Here is a 14,914-nt window from a genome sequence, read left to right on the forward strand (position 1 = left end):
AGTTGCCTTGTGGAATCTGAAACCATATAATCAGCTTTTCCTAATTCTGTTACATTAAATCCATTAATCTATCTTGCACTTCGAATGGGTCTTTTAGCAAGGCATGATTTTTAACATCAAGTATTGATCATTTGGAAAACATTGGGTCGCTGTGTTATGTGTGTGTCTTCCAAATGTTGACAGACCTCATTATACAATACCCAAAATTCACATTTGTTAATATCACCATTGATTTAATCAGAAATGTCTTTTTGGGATCCCTGGGTGGCGCAGCGGTTTGGCGCCCGCCTTTGGCCCAGGGCGTGATCCTGGAGACCCGGGATCGAATCCCACGTCGGGCTCCCGGTGCATGGAGCCTGCTTCTCCTTCTGCCTGTGTCTCTGCCTCTCTCACTCTCTCTCTCTCTCTCTCTCTCTGTGACTATCATAAATAAATAAAAATTAAAAAAAAAAAAAAAGAAATGTCTTTTTAAGTATGGGGAAGCTGTGAAGCTGTAGGTGACAACTACAAGTTTTCCGAAATCCTAATTTCACTTGAAAGGTCAAATGTTATTGGCAACAAACACCGTCAGTTGTTTAAAATGACAGGCCTTTACAAAAGTATCATGTGATTGATAGATTGATAGATGGATAGGTCTCCATCTCATTAAACATTCATCATACAGACATTCCATAATTTATTTAACCAGTTCCCTCTTAGACATTTAGATATTTTGCAAATGTTTATTATCAAAAACAAAAAGATGTTCAATGAGCATCTTAGTATTGAGATAAATTCTTATGCTAAAACATATTACTGTCTCAGCAGTCGTTCTTTTGCCAGCTTTTCCTTTACAGAGAAATGAACATCTGGTACTGAATGGCCTCTTTTATACCAAGGAGCAAACACCTTCTCAGATAGACTCCTCACCTAGCCTCATAGTTTCCGTCCAGCTCTACTATAAGAAGTTGGAATTTAAAAATTCCCAGACAGATAGAATGGATGACAGACAAGGTAACCTTCAGAATTCTAGGCTGAACTAATAAATATAGAATGGGCTTATGAGTTTAGTTTCATTCAGAATTCCACAGCCAGTAGATTTTTCTGCATGGGAAACTAAATATTTCAGATTATTCACAGGACTGTTCTAGCCAACCAGAAAGATCCACAGTAGCAGAATTTCCCAAATTCTCCACCACGAGAATTCATCGTTGTGAAGATGAGCCAGGATTCACATAATAGATCTATGCACTCTGGGAGGAAGACTGCCTAGCAATCAATCTGATACTCTAATTTTACAAAATACCTGATGCTAAGGATACAATTCTTTTAATTCTTAGGGTAATGTTAGTATTTTCTCATAGACTTTTTACACTATTTATGTAATCTTTTACTATACAGCATATCCCTAGTAGGTTATGATAAAGTCAACTCTCCTATCTTCAGGCTCCTAATCATGAGTAGAAATAATTACTGAAGCCAACTATCCCCACTGTATATTCATTCTGAACAACACTACATGATGGCACTGATTTGGGGAAACAGGCTACAATTTTTCATGGCAACTTGTTAATGCTTTTAATTTTAAAGTATATTTGTATTATAGTCCATTGTCTTTTTCCTATTAGTCACCTCTATACCAGAGTAACCGTGTTATAATTCTCCTTCAACAGAGGCATAGAGACTCGTTCTTTTTACATGCTAAAAAATAATGTTTTCACATTTTCACTTCCATTGATAATAAAGTAGCAGAACAATCCTACGACCTTACAAGGAGGTTGGGCATAATTTGTGTCCCCATCAGCCAAGGAGGAAAGATCTAATACCCAGGGCACCAGATACAGTACTCAGAAGGGCATTAATATTGTAGTGAGACCAAATAAGCCCTGAATCCAGTGTAGTCAATCCTAAAAATGAGCTTCAAAAAGATTAAACCAGAGATATCTGGCTGGTTCAGTCGGTAGTAGAGCATATGACACTTGATCTTGGTGTTCTAAGTTGGAGCCCCACACTGGGTGTAGAGATTACTTAAAAATAAACTCTTAAAAAATATATTTAAAAAATCAAACTTATTCCAGGTAAATCAATTCCATGACTGATAATCTATCACTAAAGTAATATGACAAAATCCAGTAACCAATAACATCTACCATCCAATATAAAATAATCAGGCATATTAAGAAGTAAAAAATTATGATGCTTAACCAGGAAAAAATAGAAATAGAACTAGAAATAAAAGCAATAATGGAACTAGTAAATAAATATGTTTAATAGAACTATTATAAATAGGCTGTGTGGGGAGTCTGAGTGGCTTAGTCAGTTAAGCATCTGCCTTCAGCGCAGATCATGATCCCAGCCAGAGTCCTGGGATCTAGCCCCACATCGGGCTCAATCGAACCCCTGTTCAGTTGAGAGCCTGCTTCTCTTTCTCCCTCTGCTGCTCCCCCTACTCGTGCTCTTTCTCTGTCAAATAAATGAAATCTTTTAAAAATGAATTGTGTATGTACAGTAGAGGAAAACATAACCATAATGAAGGAATGGGAGATAAAGTTTTAAAACCCCAAATCAATGGGCTGCTGAGGTCATCTCAGGATTGTGAGATAGAGTCCTGTGTCAGACTCTGCACTCAGTGGGGAATCTGCCTGAGATTCTTTTTCTCCCTCTCTCTCTGTCCCTCCCCTCAAAAAATAAATAATCTTAAAAGAATAAAATAAAAATAAAACCCCAAGTCAAAATTCTGGAGAAATGAAAACTATACTAGGTGAGATAAACTGATGAGACACTGCAAAAGTAAGGACCAGTACATTTTAGAACATAGCAATAAGAAATTATCCTAAATGAAAAATGGAAAGGAAAAAGATTGAAAAAATGAACAGAGCATCAGTAAGCTGGGAGACAATATCAAATGACTTAATACATATGTTAGAGATCCAGAAGGAGAGGAGAGGGAGGGATAACAGAAAAACAATTTTAGGAAATAATGGCTGGGGAATAAAAAAAAACCCATCAACTTAGAATTTGTATTTGCCAAAAATGCCTCTGAAAAATAAAAGCAAAATAAGTAATTTTTACTTATTAAAGCTGACAGAAATTTTGATCTATACAAAGGAAGGAAAACATCCAAAATAGTAAAAATGTGTTATGGAGATTATAGTATATAAAGAAATAAAATGTATGACAACGGTACGTAGACTGATAGAAAAGAATGGAAGTATGCGGTTGGAAGTCCTCATAAATGCATGAAGTAGTGTCATATTAATTGAAGGTAGATTATGATACATTTTAAGATGTATACTATAAACACCAAAGTAGCCACTAAAGAAAAAAAGAGGCACAACTAATAAAACAATAGTTAAGATTAAATGGAATAACACAAAGTATTTCATCAAAAAGAAAAAAGGAAAAGGGTAGAAATAAAAAAACAGAAAAAATAGAAAAGAAATAGCAAGATTATAGCTTTAAACTCAACCCTAGGGACACCTGGGTGGCTCAGCAGTTGGACGTCTGCCTTCGGCTCAGGGCATGATCCTGGAATTTCCGGATCGAGTCCCACATCAGGCTCCCTGCATGGAGCCTGCTTCTCCCTCTGCCTGTGTCTCTGCCTCTCTCTCTCTCTCTCTCTCTCTGTGTGTGTGTCTCTATGAATAAATAAATAAAATCTTTAAAAAATAAATAAATAAACAAACAAAAATAAATAAATAAACTCAACCCTATAGGTGATCATCTTAAACATGAATTTATACTTATAAACAGAATTCATCAGAGTAAATAAAAATACAAATCCCAACTAAATGTTGTCTATAAGAAACTCACTTTAAGTATAATGACAGAGAAGTTAGAAGGATGAAAACAATGAGTTGTTACTACACACCTATTAGAATGATGGAAATCCATTGACAACAAATGCTGGTAATAATGAGGAGTAATAGGAACTCACATCATTACTGGCGAGAATGCGAAGTTTGGCGATTTCTTATAAAACTAAACATACTCTTACTATATGATCCAATAATCATGCTCCTTGACATTTACCAAATGAGTTGAAAACTTATGTCCACACAAAAACCTGCATGGTAGTAGTTTTATTTACGATTGCCAATCTTAGAAGCAATCAAGATGTCCTTCAGTAGGTGAATGAATAAAAATACTGTTACATTTAGACAATAGGACATTATTATTGAGAGAGAGAACAAGGGCAAGTGGAGAGAGAGAGAATCTTAAGCAGGCTCTAAGCCCAGTGCAGAGCCTGATGCAGGGCTTGATCTCATGATCCTGAGATCATGACCTAAGAGTCAGACACTTAACTAACCAAGCCACCCAGGTGCCCCAACAACGGAACATTATTCAGGACAAAAAAAGAAATGAACTATCAACCAGAGAAGACACGGAGGGATCTTAAATGCATATTACTAAGAAAGAAGCCAGCCTGGAAGGCTACAGATTGTATGATTTTAACTATATATGACATTCTGCAAAAGGCAAACTATGAAGACAGGTATTTGGGGAAAGGGGAGATAAATGGGGAAGCATAGGGAATTTTTAAGGCAGTGAAACTATTTTGTATGATACTATAATTGTGGATACATGTCATTATACATTTGTCAAAGCCCATACAACACCAGGAGTATACCCTAATGTAAATTATGGACTTTGGGTGATCTTGTCATGCATTGATGTGTTGGCTTTGGTTCATGGATTGTAACAAATGTACTACTCTGGTGTAGAATGTTGATGATTGGAGAAGTGTGGGTGGGGTGGGGGGAGGGTATACAGAAGGATATAGAAGATGTGAACAAGGTCGGCCAACTTTCCCTAATGACATTGATAGAATATACCCAACAATAGCAGAATATACATTCTTTTCAAGTCCACATAGAACACCTCCCAAAATTGACCATTCTCTAGGTTATGTAATAAGTCTCAATACACTGAAAAGGGTGTAAAGTCATACAATGTATATTCTATGACCACAAAAGAATTAAATTAGAAATCAATAACAACAAGATAGCTTCAAGTCTGTAAGAGCTGAAAATTTAACAGCATATTCCTAAATAATCTCTGTGTCAAAGATATCGTGAAGGGAAGTCAGGAAGTATTATGAACTGAATGAAAATGAAAACATATCAAAATTTGTGGACAGCTAAGATACTTCTTTCAAGAAAACTTATATAATTTTCATATAAAATATAAATATTTTATTTATATATATGTTTATATATATAAATCTTTACTAGAAAGGAAGAAAAAATGAAAATAAAAGAAGAAAGTACTCAAACCAATTATCTAAGTTTCCACTTTAAGAAACTAGAGGGCAGCCCTGGGTGGCTCAGTGGTTTAGCGCCGCCTTCGGCCTGGGAGTGTGATCCTGGAGACCTGGGATCGAGTCCCACATCGGGCTCCCTGCATGGAGCTTGCTTCTCCCTCTGCCTGTGTCTCTGCCTCTCTCTCTCTCTCTCTCTCTCTCTCTGTGTGTGTGTGTGTCTCTCATGAATAAATAAATAAAATACTAAAAAAAAAAAAGAAACTAGAAAAGCAGGGGCTTCTGGGTGGCACAGTTAATTAATCGTCTGACACTTGGTTTCAGCTCTGGTCGTGATCTCCGGGTGGCAACATCAAGCCCCACCTCAAGTACTTTGCTCAGCGTGGAGTCCACTTGAGGTTCTCTCACCCTCTCCATCTGCCCCTCCTGCTCATGCTTTCCCTTTCTCTCAAATAAATAAATAAATCTTTAACAAAAAAAAAAAAAACCTAGAAAACAGAAGAAAAGAAAGAATAATAAGAGCCACAATCAATGAAAATTGAAATCTAGAAAACAATAGAAAGAAAATCAATGAAACCAAAACCTGATTATTTCAAAAAGATAAATCAAACTGATAAGCGCATAGCCAGGGAATGAGTGAACATAAAATACAGAGTTCATGAACATGAAAGGCTACTAAGGGAAGAATTTTATGCCAATAAATTCTATCATTTAAGTGAAATGAGCAAATTCTTTGAAAGACACAATCTATAAAACCTCACTCAGGATGAAACAGATAACCTGAATAATCCTATATTTATATTTATGGTTTATGATTGCCATTGGATCTAGCAAACCCAGAGCAGACAAGTCCAAAGGTCAGTTCTAATTTGCCTATGAGCTGAGTTAAGCAAAACAAAAACAAATCAAAAGAAACTGTTAAACAATCTGGCAGACAATTTTCCAAACCCAGCTATGACATTATCTCCCATCTCACATGCCGTTCCTACAATGACATGCCTTCCATCCAGGAGTGCTTGGGACCACAGCATTAATGATGTTCTGCGACGTTCAAGCTCAGGTCATACAAAGGGATGCAACTCCTATCTGGTTCTAATTTGGAGTCCCAAGCTGCCATGTAAGCAGTTCAACTGCCCTGAGACCACATTAGTTACCTCCTGAGAGGACTTGAGATTCCAAGAAGCAAGAACAGCGGTGCCTAGGTGGCTCAGTCAGTTCGGCATCTGCCTTCAGCTCAGGTCACGATCCCAGGATCCTGGGATCAAGCCCCACATCTGACTCCCTTCTCAGTGGGGAGTCTGCTTCTCCCCCTCCCTCTCCCTCTGCTGCCACTCTTTCTTTCTCTCTCTCTCTGCCATATAAGTAAATAAATCTGAAGAAGAAGAAGAAGAAGAAGAAGAAGAAGAAGAAGAAGAAGAAGAAGAAGAAAGAACAATGCCCAGCAACGTCCAGCTGCCCTAGCTCTTCATGTCCCATTCTCTCCTCCGACAGTCTCCATCTGAGGTACCAGGATGAGAGACTCTGCGATGGGACCACCCAGTGGAGCCCTTCCTAAATTCCTGCCCCACAAAATATATGACTGTTGCCATTTCAGGCCACTAAGTTTTGAGATGATGTGTTACAGGGCAATGGTAACTAGAACATGGGACATGCAAACAAGGAAAATCTGAGATGCTTCTGAAAAATGGAAACAAAATAGGGCTAGATCATCCTTGAGTAGAGATTAAATTACTAACCCAAATTAAAACACTAAAAGTTCTGTATTCTTATCCAGTGTTTTCTGTTTGTTTTTGTGTGTGTGTGTGTGTGTGTGTGTTTTTACTGGTTTAAATTATTTTCTAGATTTGGGCAGGATTAATGTGTTTATTTGTAGGGATATTAGTTCATTAAAATACTTGGGTAACCCTCTTGTACCTCTAAATAGTCAAGTTCTCAGTATGACATATAATGTTCACACATGTCTTTCCTATATTCTGCTCTGTTCAGCTTCTAGATAGAAACCAGAAAGGTAGTCAATATAACTGGAGGGCAGTGACTTGGGTAATTAATTAATTTATTTATTATATTTATTTATTTATAATTTATTAAATTATTTTCTAGATTTGGGCAGGATTAATGTGTTTATTTGTAGGGATATTAGTTCATTAAAATACTTGGGTAACCCTCTTGTACCTCTAAATAGTCATGTTCTCAGTATGACATATAATGTTCACACATGTCTTTCCTATATTCTGCTCTGTTCAGCTTCTAGATAGAAACCAGAAAGGTAGTCAAAATAACTGGAGGGCAGTGACTACCGTCAGGCTCGGCTCAAAGGAATAATTATGTGATATCTTCAATTTGAAGGAAGAAAGTCCAAGTACCAATATTAACTCTGATGGAGTTAGATTTAAAAGATTTTTTCTTTTTATTTATCTATTTATTTATTTATTTATGATAGTCACAGAGAGAGAGAGAGAGAGGGGGGTAGAGACAGAGGAGGAGGGAGAAGCAGGCTCCATGCACCGGGAGCCTGACGTGGGACTCGATCCCGGGTCTCCAGGATCGCGCCCTGGGCCAAAGGCAGGCGCCAAACTGCTGCGCCACCCAGGGATCTCGATTTTCTCTTTTAATTTGTAAGTAATCTCTGCACCCAGAGTGGGGCTTGAACTCACAAGATCAAGAGTCACATGCTCTACTGATTGAGCCAGCCAAAGTGCCTCAACCTTGAATAAGATTTTTATTTATTTTTAAGATTTTTTTTATTTGTTTACTCATGAGAGACACGCAGAGAGAGAGGCAGAGACACAGGCCAGGCAGAGGGAGAAGCAGGCTCCTTGCAGGGAGCCCCACACGGGACTCGATCCGGGGGCTCCAGGATCACACTCTGGACCAAAGGCAGTGCTAAACCACTGAGCCACCCGGGCTGCCCTTGAATGAGATTTTTAAACAAAGTGAGTGAGGCCTCTTGGTTGCCATAGTACAGCAGTCACACATTCATTCCAGAACTTGGTCACATTCTCTTCTTTTTACCAGTTTTAAAATTGAGATATAATTAGTTCTCTGTCTCCTCTTGCCATCTTTTGTGCTCGTCTGTGCTAGACATACAGTTGGCACTCAATGAATGCACACTGGTTGAATGGACCAACTTTGGGAGGCCTGACTCCCACCCCTGTGTTTGCCACAACGTTCCCTAGCATCTTGAACGTTCACTTCCTCTGTTGTGTAATGAAGGATTTGGGCCGAATGGTCTCTGAGGGCCCTCCCAATCCTCATACACTGGAAGCTCTCCATGAAATAATCCCACTACTGTTTGGATTAATGTGTGAGTACCTGCCATGCTCTTCACACACCTATGCACTCCTCCTCACCTGCCTCACCCACTCTTCAGGCAGTGCTGGTGTTTGTATTTTCACTGGAACAGCTTCAAAGCCTCTCCTTGTCATCCCAATCCATTGTAGTTGGAGCCACGGTTAGGAGGTGTGTGCTACAGAACGTAAAAACTGCTAACTCTGGGAAACGAACTAGGGGTGGTAGAAGGGGAGGAGGGCGGGGGCTGGGAGTGAATGGGTGACGGGCACTGGGGGTTATTCTGTATGTTGGTAAATTGAACACCAATAAAAAATAAATTAAAAAAAAAAAGGAGGTGTGCGCTAGCATTTCCACTGGAGGCGAACCATTACGCCTACTTTTCCTGATGATAACATATTCACTATCATGCTGATGACCTCAAGAGCATAATTCCAAGTGTGTGGTTCCCAAGCAAGTGTGCAGAAGGGCTTGTCAGCCAGAACTGCTGATCCCCAGAGCCCTGATTCACACACGGGTGATTACGGCTGCATCCGTGATGCTCACCACAGGGCAAATGAACGTACTAGGAGCAGCTGTCTCCATAGTCTTGTCTCTAGCTTATGCTCATTCCAGTGTCATTTTCAATGATTTCCCTGGGCTTTAAAAAAAATAATCAGTCTGTAATGATCTAAGGAACTGATCTTTAGAAAGTAGAGAACTCGGCCGAGATGGAGGAGGGCGAGTCCGAGTCGGTGCCCTGCATCAGGCCGGAGGGTGCACCGTCTACACCGTGGCTACAGGGCCGCGGAGTGGCAGCTGGACCAGCCATCACGGAGTGGCCGGCTGCGGATCACTGCAAAAGGGCGGGTGGCCTTCATCAAGCTGGAGGACGGGACCTCAGGGGAGCTCTTTGCTCAGGCCCCGGTGGACCAGTTTCCCGGCCCAGCCGCGGAGAGCGTGACCCATTCCAGCAGATACTCTGTTATCCGCATCGAAGATGGAAATGGACCCCCGGCATTTGTTGGAATTGGCTTCGGGGACCGAGGCGATGCCTTTGACTTCAATGTTGCGTTGCAGGACCATGCCGAGTGGGTGAAACAGCAAGCAGTGTGAATTTGCAAAACAAGCCCAGACCCCAGACCAGGGCCCCAAGTTGGACCTCGGCTTCCAAGAGGGCCAGACCAAGCTCAACATCGCGAACATGAAGAAGAAGGAAGGAGCAGGAGGACTGAGCCTGCTTCCCCGCGCCCAGGGGGGAAAACCTCTACCCTGATCCCTCCCCCCGGGGAGCAGTTGTCTGGGGGCGCCCCCGGCGTCCAGACAGCAGTTGCTCCCAGTTCAGGTCGACTTCCAGTCAGACTCAACCAGGCACAGGCTGGCTCCAGTTCTTTTTTTTTATTTTTTTTTTTATTTTTTTTTTTTATTTATTTATGATAGTCACACAGAGAGAGAGAGAGAGACAGAGACAGAGACACAGGCAGAGGGAGGAGCAGGCTCCATGCACCGGGAGCCCTACGTGGGATTCGATCCCGGGTCTCCAGGATCGCGCCCTGGGCCAAAGGCAGGCGCTAAACCGCTGCGCCACCCAGGGATCCCTGGCTCCAGTTCTGATCTGAGCGTACCCTTCTTTTTCCTCATAACAATTTCTGGAAAGGAGCCGCCTCACCTGGGCCAAAGGAAGGAGGACGAAGCACTCCCTGGCCCGCCTCTGTTTGGAGCGTGACTGTCTCTCCTCACCTGACTTTCTTGAAAGATGGACATGTTAGGCAGTAAATTGGCACCATGTCAGTGTTTCTTGGGATTCAAGTGTGCAGCCAGAACACAGGAGGAGAAAAGCTCCGGTATCCCTGTCCCTGTCTCTCTGGACATGAGAGACTCTGAGACTGCTGCTTCCACCACTGCGATCCATATTAAACAGAAGCCCCCAAAGCCAAAGAAGGGGTTGAGTGTGCTGCCTGGCCTCAGCTGGGCCCTTCTCAGTGGTTACAGGTGTCCCATGATCACTGTCCAGAAGGAAGGCTTTCTGCACTCTCACTGGCTGTAGCCGCTTCCTTGAAGGTGCCTGGGGCGGTGGGGGGGGGGGAGATTCCTTCCTAATTTCTAGCAGGTTTATAGGCTGCAGCTCGAACAGATAATCAGGAGGGAAATCCAGAGTATTAACTAGCTTTTTAAAAAATTTTAATATTTGCTTTGCTAACGTGCTGATCTGCACTAACTCGTCTTTGCAAAAGGGCCTGCTCCTGCAAGGTGCCCAGCAGGGGCCTCTGAAAGCATTCGGCACCGTCTGCCGCAGGAACTGCTCTGAGCTTCAGAAAGCCGCATCCAAGTGGCCTGGTTGCCGGGTCTTGCGGGCCAGGTGGGCAATGCGGGGCTGAGGCAGGCTCTGGGAGCCAGGTGGAAGAGTATTTGAGCAGGAAAGTCGGAGGAACTGTTCTCATGGAGGTGGGGGGTTTGGCTTTTCTGTCTGTTGACAGCTGTCTGGGCTCAGGGGCTGTCAGCACAGTTCCCAGGGGACTCGGGTTTTCTCCATGGTGGCTTCTGAAGTGCCTTGTCTGCAGACAACCTCTTACTTTCTTTTCTCCTTCAGAGACTGTACATGACAGAAGGAGTTCTGAGTGAACTGGAAGCCTAGGGTTGCCTGTACTACTGGTTTATGAGAAATAATTTTATCTGAGCACACCTCTAAATTTGCTTTTATCAACAAACCTTACCTCTGAATTGAAAGATCTATTTTTCAAAGGGTCAAAACAATGAACTGAAAAAAGCGTTGGCCTTTTTTGTGGGACCAGATTCCGAAGATGATAAAATAAATATTTTTACTTCTTCTTTTTTTTTTTTTATTTATGATAGTCACAGAGAGAGAGAGAGAGGCAGAGACACAGGCAGAGAGAGAAGCAGGCTCCATGCACCGGGAGCCCGACGTGGGATTCGATCCCGGGTCTCCAGGATCGCGCCCTGGGCCAAAGGCAGGCGCCAAACCGCTGCGCCACCCAGGGATCCCAATATTTTTACTTCTGTCAAAAAAATAAAAGTAGAGAACTCAAGTATAGAGAACTGGATCATCTGAGTCACATTATTTTGGCCCCTCATAGAAAGGCTATACCCCTGTGATGGTTGATGGTATGTGTCAACTTGATTGGATTAAGGAACGCTCAGACAGCTGGTAAAATATCACTTCTGGGCGTGTCTGAGAGGGTATTTCTGGCTGAGATTAAACAATTCATTGAGTTCATTGAGTAGACTGGCTCTCCAATGTGGGCAGGCTCAACCGGTCCTCTGGGGGCCCAAGGAGAACAAAAAGGTAAAGGAAGTGCAAACCCTCTCTCTTCTTGAGCTGAGAACTCTATGTCTGCCTTGGACATCAGAGCTACTGCTCTTCTGACCTTCAGAGCCAGGGACTTCAACCAGCAGCCACCTCCTCTCCCCGGTTCTCAGGTCTTCAGACCTGAACTGAGTTACTTCATGGGCTTTCCTGGCTCTCCAGCCTGCAGACAGCAGATCATGGAACTTCAAGTGTCCTTAACCGTTTGAGCCAGTTCCTGCCACAAGTTCTTTTCTTATTGATCCCTGAACAACACAGGTTTGAATTGTGTGGGCCCACTTACAGAGCGAGGTTTTTCGATTCTGGAAATATATTTTCTCTTCCTTATGGTTTTCTTAATAATTCTTCTTTTCTCCAGCTGACTTTATAGTAAGAGTACAGTAGATAATACATACAGCATACAAAATATGCATTAATTGACTGTGTCATGGGTAAGGCTTCCAGTCAACTGTAGCCTACTAGGAATTAAGTTTTTAGGGAGTGCTGGGGTCAGCACCTCTAACCCCCATGTTGTTCAAGGGTCAACTATATACCTCAGTATCTCCTACTGGTTCTGTTTCTCTGGAGAAGCCTCACTACTAGACCTCCTCTAGTTAGGAATGCCTTCATATTTTAGGCATAGAACCAAGGTAGAGTCTGCTACGTCGTGTAAGGATCCTTAATAGACATCTTAAACTTGCCATGAACCAAACTCTTGATTTCCCCTCCCAAACTTGCTCTTCTCTTTTTCCCCAATTCGCCAAATGGCACCACCCACAGTTAGAGCCAGAAACCTGGGAGTCATCCTCCAACCCTTCTCTCTCTCTCTCTCTCTCTCTCTCTCTCCCTCACCTTCTCCTGGCTCCAATTTGTCATCAAGGCATGTTATTTCTGCTCCAAAACATACCTTATATCCAACCGGATGTCTCCAATGCCACCGCTCAGTCCAAACCAGCCTCATCTCAACCAGCCTGAGTGGTTTCCCTGCTCCATCCTCACCCACTCCAAACCTAGTTCCCATCAATCTACACACGCCACTCTCTGCTTTAAAACCTTCAGTAGTTTTCTGCTGCACTTAGAATCCTTGCCAGGGCTTGCAAAGCCTGCTTGATCTGGCCTCTCCTTCATGACTTTTTAACCATATTTCCTCTTTCTCATCTTAGAGACTCAACACATGCTATTCTCTCTGTCTGGAACTCTTCCCCTTATGCTACAAATGGTTGATTCTGGCTTAAACAGTTCTCCATAGAGAAACCCTCCCTACTCCTCGAACTGAGGGGGCTCTGCCTGCTATTCTCTCTCCCACATGCTTTTAATTTCCTTCAGAGAGCTTATCATATTTTGAATTATAGATTTAGCCGTCTATTTATTGGTTGTCTGTCCCCTTCCTCCCCCAACACATACACTAAACTGTAAGCCTCCAAGTTCAGGTAGCATCTTCTTCATAGTCATGATCATCATCACCATCACGATGACTGACATTTCTTGAAGCCTCCATTGTCCTAGGCTCTTGATATTATTTTGTTTCATCCTCAGAACAATCACATCACTTACGTACTGTTCTTATCTCCATCTTATGGAGGAGGACAGTGAAGCACAGAGAGATATTAGACTACTTATCTAGAATCACGTCTCTAGCAATAGCCAATGCCTAACCCAGTGCTTGGCACACAACAGATCCTCAAACTTATTTGTCCAATATATATTTATTTTTATTTTTTCTTATTTATTTATCTGAGAGAGACAGAGAGAGGAAGAGCATAAGCAGGGGGAGGAACAGAGCAAGAGGGACAAGCAGACTCCCCGGTGAGCAGGGGTCCTCACAGGAAGTTCCATCCCAGAACTTGAGATCATGACCTGAGCCGAAGTCAGATGCTTGACTGACTGAGCCACCCAGTCGCCCCATCCAATATATGTTTCTGTTGGATCATTTCAACGGTTTTTCATGGGAACCTGTGGGAGAAATTTATCTGAAGCATGAATATTAGGAAAGGCAGTGGTCCTAGTTCATTTTTATCCTACAAATACTGTGGATGTTGTGATAGGCTGTGTTTTCTTTCTTTGCATTTGCTGTGAGAATGCTTAGAATCAATCTATTATATTCATCTCAGCGAGTCATTTTTGTGGCACTCTGTTCCCAGTGTTATTCTCTTGGCCTTATTTTCCTTCCTTTCAAACTCCCTAAGTGGTTATTTGACCCTTGCTGTCTCATTTGTATTTTTGTCAGCTTCTTCCAATCTTTCCTGGAAAAAGCAAGCCACAAATATATGTATAAAAATAATTAGGAAAAAAAAAATAATTAGGCACTATAATGAGACACCACTTGGCACCCACTGGGATGTCTATAATCAAAAAATTTTAAAATACTAATGCTGGCAAGGATATGGAGAAATTGGCACTCTCATATATCATTGCTGGTGAGAATGAAAAATGGCACAGCTGCTGTGGAAAGCAGTGTTGCAGTTTCTCAACAAGTTGAACGTAGAGTTCAACTCTACGTTCCTTCCATATGACACCTTCCACTCCTGGTTATATACACAAAGGAATTAAAAGCAAGTGTTCAGGGTCACCTGGGTGGCTCAGTCTATTAAGTGTCTGACTTAATTTCAGGTCAGGTCACTATCTCAGGGTCATGAGATTGAACTGTGCGCTGAGCTCTGCACTACAACCTGCTTGGATTCTCTCTCTCTCTCTCCCTCTGCTCTTCTCTGCCCCCTAACTCGCACGCACTAGCTCTCTCTCTCTCTAAAAGACCAAAAAAAAATGTGCAAACAGAAATTTGTACATGAATGCTCATAGCAATACTATTCACAATAGCCAAAGTAGAAACAACTCCGTTATCCATCAACTAATAACTGAATAAACAAAATGCGGTATATCATACAATAAAGTAGTACTCAGTCACAACAAGGAATGAAGTTTTATCTGCTACAACATGGATGAACCTTGAAAACATTATGTTGGGGCACCTAGGTGGCTCAGTGGTTGAGCATCTGCCTTCAGCTCAGGTCTTGATCTCAGGGTTCTGGGTTGGAGCCCCATGTTAAGTTCCCTGCTCAGTGGGGAGCCTGCTTCTCCTACTGCCCCTCCTCCTGCTCATGCAC

The 14,914-nt window shown here is 42.1% G+C and overlaps 1 pseudogene; it reads left to right on the top strand.

Annotated features, from left to right (window-relative positions):
• Positions 1–9,237: 9,237 nt before the first annotated feature.
• On the top strand, positions 9,238–10,444 carry LOC100685431 (annotated as a pseudogene).
• Positions 10,445–14,914: the final 4,470 nt, after the last annotated feature.

Source organism: Canis lupus, chromosome 7 (assembly GCF_011100685.1).
Source record: "Canis lupus familiaris isolate Mischka breed German Shepherd chromosome 7, alternate assembly UU_Cfam_GSD_1.0, whole genome shotgun sequence".
Classification (NCBI taxonomy): Eukaryota; Metazoa; Chordata; class Mammalia; order Carnivora; family Canidae; genus Canis; species Canis lupus.